Source organism: Neovison vison, chromosome 12 (assembly GCF_020171115.1).
Source record: "Neovison vison isolate M4711 chromosome 12, ASM_NN_V1, whole genome shotgun sequence".
NCBI classification, from domain to species: Eukaryota; Metazoa; Chordata; class Mammalia; order Carnivora; family Mustelidae; genus Neogale; species Neogale vison.
Window position 1 is genome coordinate 66,358,201 of NC_058102.1, and position 7,141 is coordinate 66,365,341.

The 7,141-nt window shown below is 40.8% G+C and overlaps 1 pseudogene; it reads left to right on the top strand.

The window, feature by feature from the left end:
* Positions 1-289: 289 nt before the first annotated feature.
* LOC122891922 lies at positions 290-1,255 on the top strand (annotated as a pseudogene).
* The last annotated feature ends 5,886 nt before the right edge of the window (positions 1,256-7,141 follow it).

The following is a 7,141-nucleotide window of genomic DNA, read 5'->3' on the forward strand; positions in this document are numbered from 1 at the left end:
GTACCATATTATCAATACAATGAATCAGTATTTTAAGGAATACAAAACTACTAGAAGACTAATCTATAAATCCATTTAATCCCAATAAAAATCCCAAAATACATATGGAAATTTTAAAATTAAGTCAGAAATTCATATAAAAGAATAAAATAGCTGCCCGCCATGTCTCCTCCCTGGCCACACTCCTTCTGGGCACTCGCCTTCTCCCAACCAGCAACCTGCAGCTGTGGGGACTGCCCCCCACCTCCCCACCCCCTACCTCCCCCCTGCCCCCACTCCTGGCAGCACCATGACAGATCAGGCCTTTGTGACACTGACCACAAACGATGCCTACACCAAAGGAGTCTTGGTCCTGGGCTGTCTCTGAAACAACTCAGGCCCACTAGGAAGCGGGCTGTGCTTGCCACCCCACAGGTCTCAGACTCCATGAGAAAAATTTTAGAGACAGTCTTTGATGAAGTCATCACTGTAGATGTCTTGGACAGTGGCGATTCTGTACATCTAACCTTGATGAAGAGGCCTGAGTTTTGTGTCATGTTAACTAAACTCCATTGCTGGTCATTTGCAGAGTATTCAGAATATGTGTTCATGGAGGCAGATACTCCAGTCCCAGCAAATACCATAATCTTTTAGAGCGAGAAGAATTATCACCGTGGCCTGACTGCTTCAGTTCTGGAGTCCTTGTTTATCAGCCTTCAGCTGAAACGTACAATCGGCTATTGCACCTTGCTTCTGAGCAAGGCAGTTTGATGGGGGACCAGGGTTTACAGAACACATTTTTTAACAGCTGGACAGCAACAGGTATCAGAAAACATCTGCCATTTATTGATAACTTAAGCAGCGTTTCTATATACTCCTACCTCCCAGCATGTAAAGCATTTGGTGCAAATGCCAAAGTTGTACATTTCCTAGGATGGATCAAACCATGGAATTATACTTATGATCCTAAAAAAAAGGTGTCAAAAGTGAGTCCCATGATCCCATCATGACTCATCCAGAGTTTCTCAACCTGTGGTGGGATCTTCACCACCAGTGTTTTATCTCTGCTTGATCAGAGACACCCACTCACACCTAAAAGTAGAAGGTGTCTCAGGAGCCATATACCATCTGTCCCTTGGTGAGATCCCGTCTGCAGCACAGGCTCCTTGTGTCCTCAGATGAATGGAAGGAGTGGAGGGAACAGGGCCAGGCTGATTACATGGGGGCAGATTCCCTTAACAACATCAAGAGGAAACTGGGCACTTACCTCCAGTAGAAACACTGCCATTTCCCCATGGGCACGTCCACTTCACAGGCACTTATTTCTGATGCTTAGTATCTGGAGCTGGGTTAGGAAAGGTCCACTACAGTTGCTACAGGCTTTGCTAGAATCTGTCAGATGAGGGGATTTTGCAGCACAACAGGTGAGAACTGGGCAAAAGTTGTGAAGTAGCAGTTCTGTTATGTGGACAGCATTCTGCTTTCTAATCTTAGGCTTATTCATTATTCAGCTCATGTGTTGGAAGTTCTTGCTGATGGCCAGCATATGTGGTACGGGAAAGTCAAGCTAATTAAAATGGCTGTATTGACTCTAAAAATGTGCCAGTGCGGCTCTACCTCAGTCTCCCTTCAGAAAGGGACAGGCTGTCTCTCTCGCTTGAGTATCGTACCTTTCACTAGACCTGCATTTTATTTAGAATTGTCCAGACACTGCCAGAATCACAGTGATTGTGATTCTGCTTTCAGGTGAAGATAGCCTGTAACACTGACGAGTGATTCATAAACCTATCGACAAACGGTGTTAACCCATTTTATTTCCTAACTGTAGGGTCTGAAATTGTTCACCAGTTTTCTATGTACAGTAAGGCAGCAAGCTAAAACACTTTTGTTCAGTTCTGTGAATCTGTAAACAGCAGTGTGTTCTCTGATGGTTACCTGCAAGGGCACCTTGTATGAAAATAAAGACTTATTGCTATATATAAAAAAAAGAATAAAATTGCTAAGATAATTCTAAAAAGTCTAAGAAGAGAAAATATTTAATTTCCCAGATACAAAAGCTTATTTTAAAACTATAAAAATTAATACAGATTTATAATTTTTCTATCAGTAGAATAAACTAAAAGGGAAGGCAAAAATCATGTATATATAAAAGTTTATGATTAAAGTAGCCTTTGAAGTCAAAATGGATTATTTAATAAATGATTTACAAATTAATAGTCAAAATAGAAAAACAAAGCTACAAAAATAGATTGAGGAAATATGGAAGAATATGTTTGTGACCTCAGGGTAAATAAATTATACAAATTAAAAAGCATGAATAGTGTCCAGATTGTTTGAGGGAAAATCAAATCAAGGGGAAAAAAAGGAATCAACCCCTCCAAAAATGAACAAAAGATGTAAATTGAAAAAGTCAAAGATGAAATTAAAATGTTAAATAAGTAAAAAGATGCTCAACCTCACATATAATCAAAAATATACAAATTCAAATGATACAGTAGAATATTTTACCCGTGAAATTAGGCAATTTAAACAAAGTTTGATAATACCAAATGCTGGCAAGAGTTTAAATCAAATATTGGCAAGAAAGTGAAACCCCCAGAAATGGAATTACAAAATTTATGTAGGTATTGCTAGATATTATGGGTGAGAGCGTAAATTGGTATTGCTCAGGAAAATAATTTATTTCAATAGTATCTATTAAAACTGAAGATAAACCTGCCCTATGATTCAGAAATTGTACTTATTTGTTTCTTTACTGTATAAAAACTCTCAGTGTGTGCCTAAGGAGGCTGAATCAAGACATTCATTGCTGCATTGTTTATATTACTGAAAAATAACAACCTAAGTGTCCATCCTATGGGAATAGTTAAATAAACTTTGATCTATTGCTCTACACTAATTCTAAAAAATGCCATAGGCTTAAATGTATTAACATGGATATAAGTTGAAGATACATTACAGGAAGGTAGAAAGTGGTGCTCCTTATATCTGCAAGCCCAGTGATGGCGATATTCACATTTTCTGCCCAGTACCTGGTCACCCGGCTTCATGCATATTGAGGAGCAAGATATGGGTCATCTGATTGCTGGGATGAATCATGGCTGCCATAGTGAAGTCCTGAAGCAACCATTATGGTGGCAGATTCTTGATTTCCCAACTAATTAACCATGGCAGAGATACCAGACCTCTTGGTAGGCCAGTGGTGCACTGCTCTCCTGGGAGTCCTTTATAGTAGTCAAGCCTAAGACTGGTTTTCTAGATCATCCAATTTTTTTTTTAGAGTTTATTTATTTATTTAACAGAGAAAGACACGGTGAGAGGGGACAGAAGCAGGGGGAGTGGCAGAGGGAGGAGCTGGGTTCCCGCTGAGCAGGCTGCCCAACATGGGCTCTATCCCAGGACCCTGGGCTCATGACCAGAGATAAAGGCCAGCACTTAACAACTGAGCCACCATGTGCCCCTAGATCATGCAATTCTTTTAGAAGCATCTAATTTCCTGAATTATATCCCTTTTTCTTAAACTGGGTAGAGAGATTTCTGTTATCTTCAACTGAAGCTTGACAGACCTAGTATTTGGTTCCACAGAAGTGGCTAGGGACAACAGATTTTCAAGGTTGAGAATTTGAGATTGTTTACATTTCATTTGTTGGTTTTGAGCAGTGACCTGGGTAGCATTAAAGGATAGGATACTGCTAATCTAAGGAAACTTAAATTATTATCTGTGTTCACTTGGAATAAAATGCTGATTGAAGGTGTGGTGGTGTTGGCAGATCAAGTGGTGACTGACTGCCTTTAAATACTACCTATGAAATGCGAAACACACTGACTGTGGGATGGAATGTTCACCTCCTAAAACCCCAGTGAACACTTTTTATTATGGAATTAGGGTTTTTTTTTTTTTTAAGATTTTATTTTATTTATTTGAGAGAGAGAGACAGTGAGAGAGAGCATGAGCGAGGAGAAGGTCAGAGGGAGAAGCAGACTCCCCATGGAGCTGGGAGCCTGATGTGGGACTCGATCCCGGGACTCCAGGATCACGCCCTGAGCCGGAGGCAGTCGTTTAACCAGCTGCGCCACCCAGGCGTCCCTGGAATTAGGGTTTTAAATTCTTAATCCCAAGAATGACCAGAGAATTAGGAAGTTTATACAACGGTTCTAACAAATCTATCTCTAATGGCCACAATATAGATGTAGTCAAAAATCAAAGTAAAAAATCAAACTTTCAAACACCTAAATTAACAATGAAGTTTTAATCCATCTCCTATTTGAAGGTTGTGAAAGTTAAAACATTGATGATTGGGAAAAAGCAAAACCCCAAGAAATAGAATTCTCAATTTTTGTCAGACACCAAAGATAGAGAATGTCTCCAATCCCTGAATCCACTGAGCCTCCCTCATTCTGTCTAATGAAATGAATCCTTCCCAGCTAGAAGATACGGACTGATCTCACTGGAGAGAGGTATTTGCAAGAGAATGCCACTTCTCTAAGAGCCTTGTCTCTCCATCTGTCATGGCCTCCACACCTTAATTGAGACTCAGACCTCAGCATTCTTCAGAGGACCAACTGGAAAGTCAAAATTGGAAGGGAAGGATGGTTTATAAAAGAACTGTAAAGATTTACTCATTTATATCAAAAGGAAAACTGGAGAATATGTGCGGAAATGAATTCTAAAGTTTTTTTTTTTTAGAAAAGGGGCAAAAATATACCATTTTACCTCATGCTGAATGTATCAACGTGTACACGTGAAAGATTCTTAATTCAGTGTTAACCCAAGAAGCCAGAAGTATTGATGAAGTTCTAGAACCTAGGTGAGGTTCGGTGGGCTGAGGTCCAGAGCTGATGACCAAGAAAGAATTCTTGAGACATCTTTGGTGCAAAATGGTGGTTTATTAAAGCACGGGGACAGGACCCGTGGCCAGGAAGAGCTGCTGCCCGGGGTTGAGAGGGATGGCAGGTTATATACCTTGCCTTTGGGGCGGGGGGTGGTGAAGGGATGGGAGGTTTCAACGGAGTTTTCATATGCTACAGAGGGCCTACAAGGTGCCAGGATATCGGAGGCCTACCGGAGGCCTTGCCCACGCAGCTTGATCAATGTTGTCTTTAGACCAGCCTTTAACATTAAGATAGTTGGGAGACTTTTTCTTGGGATGTCACAATCCTGCTATCAGTCGTCTTTGTTAGTGAGATTTAGGACATTTGCAAGCCAAGGGAGATTCCTGTCTAGCAAGATTGTGAGCTCTGCAAGTTAATGATTTGCTTATTGTTCATGGCAGTCAGGGCTGCCTGAGGGATGCTACACCTAGGACTGAGGGGAGGGGGTGGAGAGGGGGTGTAAGGCCCCAGCTTTTGCTTTGTCTTCAGCCAGCCCCGTGCTCCCTCATCAGTATCTCTGTACAGAAGATAAATCCAAACCTGACTCCAGGGGTCTGAGAGGAAAATCTTCCTCTACTCTTTTGTCCTTCTAGTTGCCCTTAGAATCAGACTGACATGAGAAAAAATAACAGGAGAAAATGAAAGTTAATAGGCATATGCACAGTGAACCCACACAGACAAGAACTTCTAAACACAATGAGCAACATGAGGCTTAGATAGTTGAAGTGCAGAGACACGTTGGGTCAGAGGACACAAAGGGGAGGAAGGCCAGGAGCAGGAAGGTGAAAAGACATGTTTTAAAAAAACAATGATTGCCCTATTGTGGAGATAAGTTTCTTAGGTAACAGGGAGTCTCTGTTAATACCTCTCTCCCTTTTCAATGTAAATCCAAGCTGTTGAAGAGGAGGCAGAGAATTTTTTCTGCAGCTTCTGGGTTTTGATTACTTCTAACTAAAATTAATCTTTATGCCAAAATGGCCCATCTTGGGGTAGCCTGTTCTTGGCCCCTACACTTTGCATATGTTAACTTATTTATTCTTCTCAATGACCCTATCAGGAAACTACAACTACCATGCTGTGAAACAGAGAGTATAAATAACTTATATAATACAGCCAACAACCAGCAGAGATAGGACTTAACCATTGCTCAGAAAGAATACACCAGTTCTACTGAGGATTCTTTCCCACATTTTACCCACACTATACCATGCTATAGAGTATCTAGGAGGAAACATAAGCATTAATAAAATCAGATTATGCTTTTCACCTTCTTTCTAAGGAAAGTAACCCAAATGAATGTAAACTTATAATAAACAGGTGATCGATGAAAAGAAGACACAAATATGGGGGCAAAAAATTTAAAAGGGGAAATAAAGACAAAAAAGAGGAGCCACAAATCATCGAAAGGTATAGGTAAGACAAAAAAGTTAAAGCAGGTGAATAAAAAAATTCTTCAGGGGCTCCTATTTGGCTCAGTTGATTAAATGTTTGCCTTCAGGTCAGGTCATGATCTCAGGGTGCTGGGACCCAGCTCTGGATCAGTCTCCCTACTTAGCAAGGAGTCTGCTTCTTCCTCCACCACCCCACCCCTCCGCCAACTTGTGCGCATGCGCTCTCTCTCTCTCTCTCTTTCTCTCAAATAAATAAAATCTTTTTTTTTTTAAGATTTTATTTATTTATTTGTCAGAGAGCGGGGGGGGGGGGAGCGAGCACAGGCAGACAGAGTGGCAGGCAGAGGCAGAGGGAGAAGCAGGCCCCCTGCGGAGCAAGGAGCCAGATGTGGGACTTGATCCTAGGATGCTGGGATCATGACCTGAGCCGAAGGCAGCTGCTTAACCAACTGAGCCACCCAAGCATCCCATAAATAAAATCTTTAAAAAAATTATTCAATACACTTTCTTTGAAAATAAAAGTGTGACTATTAAATTAAAAGCTTAGTCACCAGGTAGGAAATGATGGGACGATTCCCTCTGCCCTTTCCCTTCAAAAGTGAATCAGGGTTCATTTCCTGTTAGAATCATAAAATCATAGACTATTAAAGCAGGAAATGACCTCAGAAGTCATCTAATGCAAATCCCACTTTGCTTTGATGACTTATATCCCAAAGTTACAAAAGAAGCTTTCTAACTCATTTTCACTAACGTGTTTTCATGTGCTATCATCGAATAATGTATGAGCGATTCAGGGAATTCTCAGAGATGACAAGCAAATAAGTTCCATGTACTCTAAGTTATTGTATAAGGGCCAAAATAATTGATGGCGTTTTTCAGATTAGGATTCTTGATGAGAT